Source organism: Electrophorus electricus, chromosome 1 (genome assembly GCF_013358815.1).
Source record: "Electrophorus electricus isolate fEleEle1 chromosome 1, fEleEle1.pri, whole genome shotgun sequence".
In the NCBI taxonomy this organism is placed as follows: Eukaryota; Metazoa; Chordata; class Actinopteri; order Gymnotiformes; family Gymnotidae; genus Electrophorus; species Electrophorus electricus.
Window position 1 is genome coordinate 1,525,001 of NC_049535.1, and position 12,034 is coordinate 1,537,034.

Genomic DNA, 12,034 nt, shown 5'->3' on the forward strand with positions numbered 1-12,034 from the left:
CATTTTACCTATGAGAGACAGTCTCCCTGGTGACCCCTGTAGGCAGTCACAAAGCTATCCAACTTTCCTCACTGTTAGTGCTGCCCAGTCACAGGAAGTAAACATCTGTGCCAAAAATGAAGTCATGTCATCTTTCAGGAGGTACAGTCACAGGCCCGTGTGCTCTGCTACTCGTACCCGAGGACGTTTATTCAGTAGGTATGCTTTCATTGTTACGTTTTTTGTTTTTTTTTGAGGTCTAATACATTGCTGGTGATGTGAAAAAGTATGTTGCAAATACTATAGTGATTAAAATAGTATTTATAATACCTTATACAAAGAACTGAGTATTAATTGCACAAACAAAGCATAATTAATTTGCATTAATTGCACCTCAGTGAGTTAAGTTCTTCTTACCACTGAGAGCCCTTTACTGATTTTTCTAAGTGACAGCTAAACTGCCAGTGGTGCTTTGCACTTAATCTATATGTGTAGTCGTGTATAGGATTCACCATTTGCTGCATAAAGTGTCCAGCCATGTCACCTGCTTATGACCGCACAGAGCAGATCACACACTGAAGCTTCAAAACAGAACCGTAGCTAGTTCTTTGTCAAACCCTATGCCCTGCAGTGATGTTGTAAGTATCATGGATCATACTATGCACAATTGTAAACGGGAGCGGGTAACATTACACTCATAGATGTGTGTTGTGTTTTGTGTTGTGGGATTTCAACTGCTTTGTTTATTATACCAACGTCTATTCGACACATAGGTAAAAGTTGCGTATCTCTCAGTTCCCAGTGCAGCCCTGTAAACAGTTTTACAAACGTCTTGCTTCCATTTCTCTGTGCTCTCCCAGAGTGGACCGGCTGTCCATGACTGCTATTCTCTTCATGCACATTCCCTTCCTGGAAAAAATGTAATCACGATAAGGTAAGAAAAGCTTAAAGACACCCAGGTTATAACCCATCTCTGCTATGTTTTATCATCGAGGATCAGCTTTGTAATACCTGCACTCATGGTCCTGACATGTGTGCACATGCCTTCTCAATCCCCAGCAGTAATCTTCTTCCACCACGAACAGCCATGTGAGTCGTGAACTTGCTGTGGCTGCAGGTGTGTTTGTCATCTAGTCCAAGCATTTGCTTTTAAATGAACACACAATTGTGCAGGCGAAACCAGTGTGTTTCTACTTGTTATTTGCCCAGGGGTGCCGTACTAGAAAATCCAGGTGTCCTGCTGCAGAGGTCCTGAGCACAGATCCCGCTCAGCTTTTGCACGTGAGTCATCGGGCCGTGCCTGTTTGTGCATGTGTGTATGTATGAAGGGCAAGGATGTAGTGCCAGCGCAGGGTGGAGGTCAGCTTCAGGGGCAAAACAGCAACGACATCTCTACACCTGACCTTCAGACGGTACCAGACGGGAGCCACTTTGATACCGCTGCCACCTCTCTGCACAGCTCAATGGACATTTACTGAATATTAACTTGGAATTAGAATTGTTGCAGAAAAAAAAAACAGAATTAATACATAATAATCTTGTTTTATGTCTCCTGTAGCCTAAAGACAAACCTTTTGATTTTTTTCTTTTTGTTAGCATGACTGAGTATTACCCCATTTAATACCTCTAACAGAGTTAGAGGTTTGTATTTATTATTTGATTGTCGAGCATTTGTTCCTACCAGAATTACAAACCAGACTCAACTATTCAGACTTATAACTGTCAACAGCCAAAATTCACTAGCCAAACTACTTAAATCAGACATGTTACTAACTGTTTGGATCAACATCTGCTTTTTTCCGTGGTTCTTTGTAGGTAAAACTCAGGACCACTCAACAGACCTCAGCAACAGACCTAAATGGGGGATTATGTTTTATTAAAGACCTGACAAATTCATGACACCTGGATTGTTCCATGACTCCCAATGTCCTATAGCGAGCCACTGAGCTGATCTTACCAGTGGCAGAACACCTTACCTTCCTCAACTGGAAGGGACTGATAAATAATGCACAACTCTCCTAGATGCCTGTGGGAAGACTGACAGCTCATGGTGGGGAGAAACCTATTCCCAGTAGTGGATATTCCCGTAATGCTGGACATGAATATAATGCCGTTGAATTCCACAGCGGTTCATCTGCAGGACTGATGGACTGCTGGGTGAAGACAATGAAGTGAATGTGGGAGTGGTTTTGGACCATGCATGAAGATGGGGGTCAGGGGTCGGGGGTGGAGACAGGGGTCGAGGTCAATGCTGTGACCTCATAGCTGTTCGGCAGGGTCCTCAAGTGTGTTTGCAGGGACCAAGCTTCGTCTCGTTAACACCAGCTGCCCGGAGGAGCGCCCATGTAGATGAGGTTATGTCTTTGATTCACCAAGCTCACCGAGTTAGTAATGATCTCTTACCCTCTGATAGCTAAGTGTGCTTTTTAAGCTGAGATAGACCTGAGTAGAAGTAAGACATTAGTTTTAAGGTGGTTTCATCTATAGTGTGTGGATTCACACACTCACAGAGACAGACAGACTCACACAGATATAAACAACACATACAATCCAGTAAAAAGGTTCCTGTAATATTAAGTGGAAAGTGTGAAAGAACATTAAATGAAAACTCATAAAAGTTCATAAAAGAAGCAAACAATGACACAATCCATGATTGTGTCTTATATGTGAAGAACCTAACTGAGAACTTTGAGGGGCAATAGATCATGAAGCAGTCCGAAGCATTTTGTTTCTTGTAAAGACTGCTGTAGTACACAGAATATGATGTGTCTGATCAACCGCCTGCAAAAATCCAAGTGTTTGTGGTTTTTAATCAGGTCTGTGGTTAACAGTTTTACCCTTTATAAGATCATATGTCCATAGAGATATATTAGTACATGGACATAAAGCTCTGGAACACTGCAACATACCAATATATTTAACAGTACATGCTGATTGGTTTTAACATCCATTCCAGCAGATCAGCGTAATTTCATCGTAATTTTCATACATTCTCTGGTTCCTCTGTCAGACGTTGCAGCAGTGAGTGTACTTGTGTCAGGCTGTGACACTGTATGATATGAATCAGATAACACAGAAAAAATGGACTCTCTCAACATCTCTGGTGAACATTCACAGCTTCTAGTCCTGAGAGGAACGGAGCCTGTTTTGGCTATTCTCAATAAAGACTACAAAACTGTGCCAGTTTTTTTTTTTTTTAATAACAACCAGAAACATCCGGATATTTAAATTGATCCAACTGCTTAAAACTGTTGTTACTTCATATTGTTACATGCATGCTTTAATCTTAACAAAGCCTTGCGCTATTCCAGATTTTGCAAAATTACTGAATTAGTTTTTGAAATCAAAGTTTAGCCAGATGGTTCTGAACACCCATTGCATCACAGCCAGCTAAGTCCATTTTCCCAGAGACTGTCCTCATGTTTTCTAATTGCGACACCAAGCAGTCGCCTGTCAGATGGTGGGTGTGTGTGTGTGTGTGTGTGTGTGTGTGTGTGTGTGTGTGTGTGTGTGTGTGTGTGTGTGTGTGTGTGTATGTGTGTGTGTGTGTATGTGTGTGTGTGTGTGTGTGTGTGTGTGTATGTGTGTGTGTGTGTGTGTGTGTGTATGTGTGTGTGTGTGTGTGTGTGTGTGTGTGTGTATGTGTGTGTGTGTGTGTGTGTGTGTGTGTGTGAGTGTGTGAGTGTGTGTGTGTGTGTGTGTGTGTGTGTATGTGTGTGTGTGTGTGTGAGTGTGTGAGTGTGTGTGTGTGTGTGTGTGTGTGTGTATGTGTGTGTGTGTGTGTGTGTGTGTGTATGTGTGTGTGTGTGTGTGTGTGTACCTCTTGCCTCTTCCCCTGGCTGCACAGACGCTGGTGGGATCTATGAATCCTGACAGGAGCAGCAGATGAGCGTGAAGGGAGGTGGAGGAGACACGCGGGAGGGAGGTGTTCTGGACGGCAAGGAAGCGGGTCCACAGGTTTTGGTGTATGTGAGATGCACAAGGGGTTAAATAGTGCCGTGTGAAACTGCTGCTGATGGCCAGGGACAGTGCAGTCATGACATTTAAGCCCAAGGCTTTTAACGATATTGCCCAAACCATGACCTGCTAGCTATGTGCATGTTACTGCTACTGTCTGCTCAGGAGTATCTACCAGAGCAGGGCATATTCTACATTTCACTCTGTTCAATTCCACTCAGCTCTTATCTAAAGTGACTAAAAAAAACCATAAATAGATCACAGAAAATCATAAATCTTCAGCGATATAAATCCATTGGCCCTGTTTATTTCAAATAAAATGTGAGTCCAGTGTTTTGTTCCCTCCAAACAGTAACATCTGATTGGACAAATCAAATAGGCATGTTGCTCATTGGCTGATCCATTACTTCAGTTGCAAGCCCATGAACAATGTAAACCACGTTCTATAATAAAGTCTATAATAAAAGGGCTAAAATAGATTATTCAGTCATTCATTCATCTTCTAAACCACTTAGTTCAATTCAGGGTCATGTTGGGGGCCGGAGACTATCCCTGCAGGACAGGGCACAGGATGGCATCCAAACCCTGACAGAGTATCAGCGCATCACAGTCAAACAGATGATTCTGCTCACTGTCTACAGAAGATAGTACAAATTCATCTCCAACCAAGCAGCCTCTCTTCAGTGAGTAGGAGTATCAGCATGGGCTAGTGAGTCAGCACTAATGAGGTGATGGTACATCGTAAACAGAAGGCATCACTAAACTACAGAGCACCAAAATATGACGCATCACATTTAAAACTGCTAGGCCATCACAGACTATATTACCAAGGAAATAGTCAGTTCCCGAGTTCACAAATACGCTTCACTATTAGAAAATGCAGTTAAGCTTACTGCTTTGGGACTGGTGTTCAAACATCTACTGCAGCAACAAAAAGTAGCTACTAGCAAAAGGTAAACAACCAAAACACGTGTTGAATTTTAACCTACTCAATTTTTTTAACAAACCAGTGGTAATTCAATTTAATAGTTTTAACAGATTAAATTACCAACATAGATTTGCTGCTGCATGCATCAGTTGACAGGCTGAATAGATCAACTGGTCTCTAATACTGCCTTTTGGATGTTTCACACAGAACAAAATAAAATGGAAAAAAAAAAATGACTTTATTGTGTAAATTCTCACGCTGGTGTTTAAATGTTGCTGGAGAAACTGGAATTCCTTTCTGAACACTCTAAACAATAACTCAGGACTTAAACTACTGGACCAAAAGTTTAAACAAAGATTTAAACCTCCAATTTGTGCACTAAGCACAAATCGCCAGACATCAGAGATTTCACAGACACTCACTTTTTCTCTTATATGATCCAGTGGTGAGAACCAGTGAACCATCTCATACGTGTACGCCCTCCTCTCTCCCATTAGAAACATACATGGGAAACTCTCAGAGAAGTCTCTCTTCCTGTGAAGGTTTGCCAATCATGGCAGCTGGCCATCCCTGTTGGAACTGTGCTCAGTGATGTCCAACAGATTTATTCTAAGGTTCACAGTATAATGCTAATTTAAATCTGACATGTGGCCTATTTTCCTGGTCGAGGAGATAGTTTGGCTGTCTTGGAAACTGCAAAAACAAACCGTTCCCTGGCTTGTCCCGCACTCCCACGAGAGCCTTACTGCTCGTCCACCTCAGCTTCCCAAGTCAGTTCAGCTTCCCTGCTGGATGTCGTCGTGGCATAAATGAACCCAACCATTCGAATATGTTTTAAAAGGGGAAAGGAAGCAGAAATCAGGAAATTGGTTTTTAATACACAGCCATTTTTTGTCAGCTCATGAATTTAACTAACTGTGGGTACTTTGACACTTGCTTAAATTCTTTCATGAAATGATTTCTGTACATATCTGTGTGTGTGCGCATGCTTGTGTGCGTGCGTGTGTGTGTGTGTGTGTGTGTGTGTGTGTGTGTGTGTGTGTGTGTGTGTGTGTGTGTTATGGTTGCTTCTCCAGAGCTAGGAACTTCCTGGTACACTTCATAACCCAAGCATTACAGACCATATATCATGTTGTTAGGACTTGGCAAGTCTCCCCTCCCGTGTGTTTCCACTAGGGCTCTCTCGCTCTCGCTCTCGCTCTCTCTCTCTCGCTCTCTCTCTCTCTCTCTCTCTCTCTCTCTCTCTCTCTCTCTATCGCTCTCTCTTGCTCTTTTGCTCTCTCTCTCTCTCTCTCCCTCCCTCCCGCTCTCCCTTCCTTTAATTCTCCCCACAGATTGGAAGGAGGGAGCTTCTATATCTAAATATGGGCTTTGTCTCTGACCCTTAGCAATCATAGTTAGATGACAAATAGAGAACAGAGCAAAAGCCCTCAGGTTCTCAGCAGAAAATACCGAAATACCTTTACACCATCTTTAATTATAAATAATGATAAATACCTATACACCATCTTTAATGACTGTGTAATGACTGCAGGCCCTGGGTGGGGGGTTGCTAATCTCACACATACCTGTGAAGCTTTTCTTCAGTGATGGACTTCAAGCACGCGCTACTGACTCATCGCCGTGCGGCGACGATACTTGGCTCTCTCTTGCTTTAGACCTAATTCCAAATAATCACCCGAGCTCCAGTGATCACAGCCATGTGGACTGTTCTGTTGTGTTCTTTCTCAGTTCCCAGGCAGCAGCAGAAGGGCTCTCGTTTTGTTTTGTTTTTATCTGAGTCATCCTGTGCCTCTCTGTCTCTCATCCGAAGGCTGCCGAAAATGCCACGCGCGCAAACATAACGCCCGCATCAAGATGAAGAGCTGAAAAGCTGAAAATGACTCTGGCTTTCAATGGGCCTTGACATGTTGTTTACAAACCCCTCAGATGACAGGCGCGTGCTCTGCCTCGTCACTGTCAAGACGCGTTTGAGTAAAGGGAGACTCGTCATGCCGCTGTCTTCCGTCGATAAGGGCCGAGAGACAGCCGGATCCAGCTGGGAGGGTCTCGCGTCTGCCCGAGTTCATCTCGCTCGAGCTGAAGATCAGCATGCACGTTTGGATGTGGTGGTTTGGGTTGAGAGGTGTATTTCGTACACGATACACAGCAAGCGTCGGAGTGTCTTTTGAGTCTGTGTGAGGGTTGTTTGTTTACTTTTTGACTCAAACACATGGAAGGTCTTCCAATTTATAAAAATGCGATATGTCTTCATACACCTCATGTCCAGCGCTCTGGAAAACAGTTAGGTACCACATGCTGAGTGCACCGTATATGAACGTATGCGTTTGCTCCAGCAGTACGTGCGGTAGCAAGGCTCCCGCGTGCATCATACTGCCAGCCCTCGCTCGGTGCCCTACAGCAATGCTCACTCGTGTGTAAGCGACATGGGCAATGATTTAATGGCTCTGCCATCTACATTATGCACCGGCCAGCTCTCTGTGTGCGTGCACTGCGCACTAGTCAACAGCTTTATCGCAGTAAAGTGAGGAACTATGTAGCATAAAATAAATATATACGGATGCCTTTCAGCGATATCAGCTATGAGCCTAAAGTGATATGTGCCTTCAGAAAGGATGAAAAGGAAGTAAGAGACAAGTAAAGAAGTGGGGGTGAACAAAATGTGAGACGTGTGCAAGGTTAGAGCAAAATAAACCTGACATAACACATGGTACATCCAAAAGGAGTCGCAGACCTCGTTAGTGAGACAGGGTGGTATAAGAACCAGGAAGTGGCAGCAAATCAGATGCACGCTGTTATGCTCAAGGTTACTGAGCAAAGCAGGGTTCCGGGTCCTGGGTTCTGGGTTCTGGGATTCTGGGTTTCACAGCCCAGGGAGGCTTGCGGACTGTGACGCCAGGTTCGCTGACTCCATGCAGCTGTTGAAACAACTCGGAGCGGCGGTCTGGCGCGCCTCTCCTCGTTTCCTCCTGCCTCCATGGCCAGCTTGGCCTCCATGCTCCTGGTGTGAGGCGCCAGACGCAGCCTACCACGCCCAAGCCCGTCTCCGCAGACACTGATCTGCTCAGTCTGTTTACCGAGCAAACCGGGACTATCACGCAAATTTATTTATTTATTTTTAACAAATGGCAGAGGATATTCTGAGAAGCTGCACTTGCCTGTCTCCTATCTCCTAAAGGCAAGACACTGATGCAAGTGAAAAATCACGGCACCCCTGGGACATCTCGGCGCTCTCGGAGGCAGTGTGCCCTTCCAGCCAAAGGAAAACATCAGATATTCAAATACAGCTCTGAAACGGAACCATCCATTATATGAGATGAGGCATGTGGGATGTCGGGGACAGTAACTCTCAGGCAGTCGGTGCAAAGCCCATGTAGCTTGTAGTGGAGGTGGTGTCTAAGCAGCACCCAGTCCCTGCACTGAAGGGACCTGCTAAGGTAACCAGGACTAACCCAGGGAACATGTCTAAAATGTGGCAAATAACACACTGAAGCAGCCTCCAAAACACTGATGCTATAGAAACTGGAATTCCTCTCTAAACATTCTAAACAATAATTCAGGACTTGCGAAACGAATGCAAACTACTGTGACTAAAGATTTAAACCTCCAATTTGTGCACTAAGCACAAATCGCCAGACATCAGAGATTTCACCGGCGCTCACCTATTGTCTTATATGATCCAGTGGTGAGAACCAGTGAGCCATCTCATACCTCCTCTCTCCCATTAGAAACATACATGAGAAACTCCCAGAGAAGTCTCCTTCCCTGTGAATTACATATCTATTCAGAAAGTAGACATGTAAACAGAACACTTTCTAATCAAATTTCAAAAACTACAGAAATGACCCCTGGAAGTATTTCACTTTGTCAATACTTTTTTTTAGCAGCACCAGGCTACTGGATAGGATTTCCTATTGCTGGTTGAAAAGTGAGCACCATTACATCCAGAACAATGTGAAAGTGAACGAGTCGCAAAAGTGCAGTTTGTAGTCATCATAGATGAGGAGTCCACATGTGAATGGTTGCTATTCTGGTTTGTTTTTGTTTTTTTTAAAGGCCCAGGCACTGTCTGCTACCTGTGTGGAGCACTCTCAGTCTAAAAGGGCGACATTTTCTGACCTCATTAAAGCTCAGAATAACATGAAAGCCCCCCACCCCACCCCACCCCACCCAACAGCAGTCCATCCCCACTGGACCGGGGCTGAGCAGCTGAGGCTGGATTACACTCACACAGCCCAGACATCCCACAGCGCAGACGGTAACCAGGCAGGGGCAGCTGTGGGAGCAGGAGGGGGATTTCGTGTGTGTGGGCAGGGGCGTTGGGAGCAGCTGACCTCATGAGCCAATGTGTGTGCAGTAACACTGTTTCAACAGGAACAGAGCTCAGGAAACAACCCTCAATGTCTCCACGTGAAAAGCAGGGCAGCAGGGGGAAGACAGTGGCAGTGCATTTGGGGACTTCCCTCGTTCCCTGACTGGGATTACCAGATTTCACAGACCGATAACTCCCTCCCTGCTCATGCAGTGCCCCGAGGCCGGGCCTGCACAGCCCAGCGAGGTGATCTGGAGTGCAGGGTTCATCTGGCCCAAGAGAAGGACAGGGAAAAGGGGTGGGGCCTGGCATGAGACCAAGCCCTGGTCTTGCTGTTCCATGCCCTCGTAGATGAGAATTCCAGACCTGCCGCCAGCAGTCATGCTGAGCTACACTGCAGTCTGGGAGTCGTTCCAGCACAGACCCTGGAAGTCCTCTCCCAGGTCAGTCCCGGGGAGACCAGCGAGCACTCAGTGCACCCCCTCACCGCTCATCTCTGTCTCAGTGAGAAAACAGTCACTTCCCCTGAGGGGCAGTGTGTTCATATAGCTTAAGCTATGCTCCAGCGCCTAAGTGTATAAATACAAGAGCCATTTTCCAGCAGATGACAGTGGTCCTGACTTTACGTTTTCAAACAAATTTCAAACAAATTCAAACAAATACATTCAAACATGTATTTCATATTCATGAGAAAAATGTCAAGACCACTGTCAGCTGTACATATGTAAATGAACTATTATTTGCTTATTTAAATCATGTTTGGCTGACTGCTAGCAGAACTGAAAAAAGTGTAGATGATGTCACAGGATGTTAATTAGACTTGTAGTTGGTTTGCTTTATGGACCATAGATCTCTTTCCTCTCCATCAGACTGCTGTCCTTCATTAACTGTGTCTGTGGAATTAAATTAGGTTTATGTCGACGATGATGACCAGTGTGACTGAGTGCACATGTGTGTTGTGAATGACAGCTTTTTGTCTTGTACTTACAATCACACAAGTCTTGGTTTTTGTTTTGTTTTTCCTCCCTCTCTCTCTCTCTCTCTCTCTCTCTCTCTCTCTAATTCCATTCCAAGGTCTGTAAAAACCTCCCTTACTCACAGCTACTAAGACCGAAGAGCTTTTGAGAATGAAGACAGAAAAGTCTGGAAATGTGTGATTATTTTCATATCTATGGATCTCCTGAGGAAGTCATAGATTGTGCTTTTGCTTGTGTTTTACCTGTTCAGAGAGTAGGCACACTCATCAATAAACTGTTTGCTGGTAAGACTACAAGAATTCCCTTGGTGCTGACTTATCATCTTAGAGATAAAACAGTGGCTGATATTAGACTTAAACACTTCGGACTCCTCCGGAATGATGCAGAGACCACAACCCTTTTTACGGCTCCGCCACTAATCTCCTACAGACAAGACAAAAACATCAAAGACATACTCGTCAAGAGTGAAATGAATTACCAGTCTGATAATAAATGTGGTACTGTAGCCTGCAGCCGCTATAAATTATATGTAAATTTATTACAGCAGCCACTAAAATAACTAGCATCAAAGGTTCAAATTATTACCCATATTCCTCCTCATGCATAACTGTGGGAGTTGTCTATTTCTTGCAAGGGATCAGCTTATTGGAGAAACCAATACTGTTTTATTGAACACCTTTGGACCATCAGACCATATCTGTTTCTATTGCCAGTTGTTGCTATGGCAGCAATGAAGTTAGGGAAAAAAACAAAGGGAAAAAAGGAGCTACCCTCCTGGAAGTTTAGAACCCGCGGAACGGATGCTCTGATCTAAGCATCTACGTTTTCATATATAAATTGGCTCCACCTGCTCGAACGTCAAAAGCACTTTGCTTGCACAGCTGATGAAGGATCTCATCCTGTATCTCTGGAAACCCTGCGTCCTGCAATTTGGGCTCTGCCTGTAAATCTTTTAATTCATTTTCTTCAGAAAGGGAGAAGTGAGAGAAAATCAGAGCGAGCGAGCTTAGAGAGAAAGACAAGAAGGTAATATTATTAGCACTGGAACGCCAATCTATGAAACCCACTGGAATAACTGTTCTTACACTGTCCTCTGCAGAACTCAACCTCCTAAGTGCTTACAATCTAAAAACGAACTCCTCCGGCCTCATGAACAGTTTGATCAGCTGCTGGAATTGTGTACCCGACTCGCAGGGTATGATCAGACAGACTTACATTCCAGCTCAGGTCTCCTCTCCAGCAGAGCAGAGGCCTAAAATATACATGCAGTGTGCCTGTAATATAAAGCACTTCCCAGTCTGATTACAGGGGGCAGGGCTGAGCACCACTGACAGGGCACTATCAACGGAAGAGAGAAGCGTGATGATGTGAGCTGTCTGACTTTGGCAGGTGCATTACCATAGGTTAATGGAGCCCAGATGTGGTGTGGTTGTCTGACATTACCACTCAGGCCTTTCTGTTCACTAGAATTCAGCCCTGTGGCTGGGTGTAAACCCTGATTGAAATCCAGACAGGCAGTAGGTGAAAAGACAAAAAAATATATATATATATGTTTTAAATAAAGACAAAACCTGAACCTGTTGCTCTGGGTGAACGTTTTTCTGAGCACAACATGTTATGCATTCAGTTCATAACGTGAGCAGTCCGTTCTCTTCTTTTGCGCTTCAAACTGTAATTTAAAAAGAGTAAATGTGTGTCTAGAATTTGAATCAGGGTATTTGAGCGTTAACTGTGGGAACAGAGGCTAATTGCCCCAAAAGAGAACTCTCTTACGTGAGTCTTTGAAGCTTTACTGAAATAAGTAAATATTGTGGTCCACAATTCACAATATGCTAGCAGAGCAGAGGAGCCATGCGTGGAGAGTCACACAAGTCTGAAAAC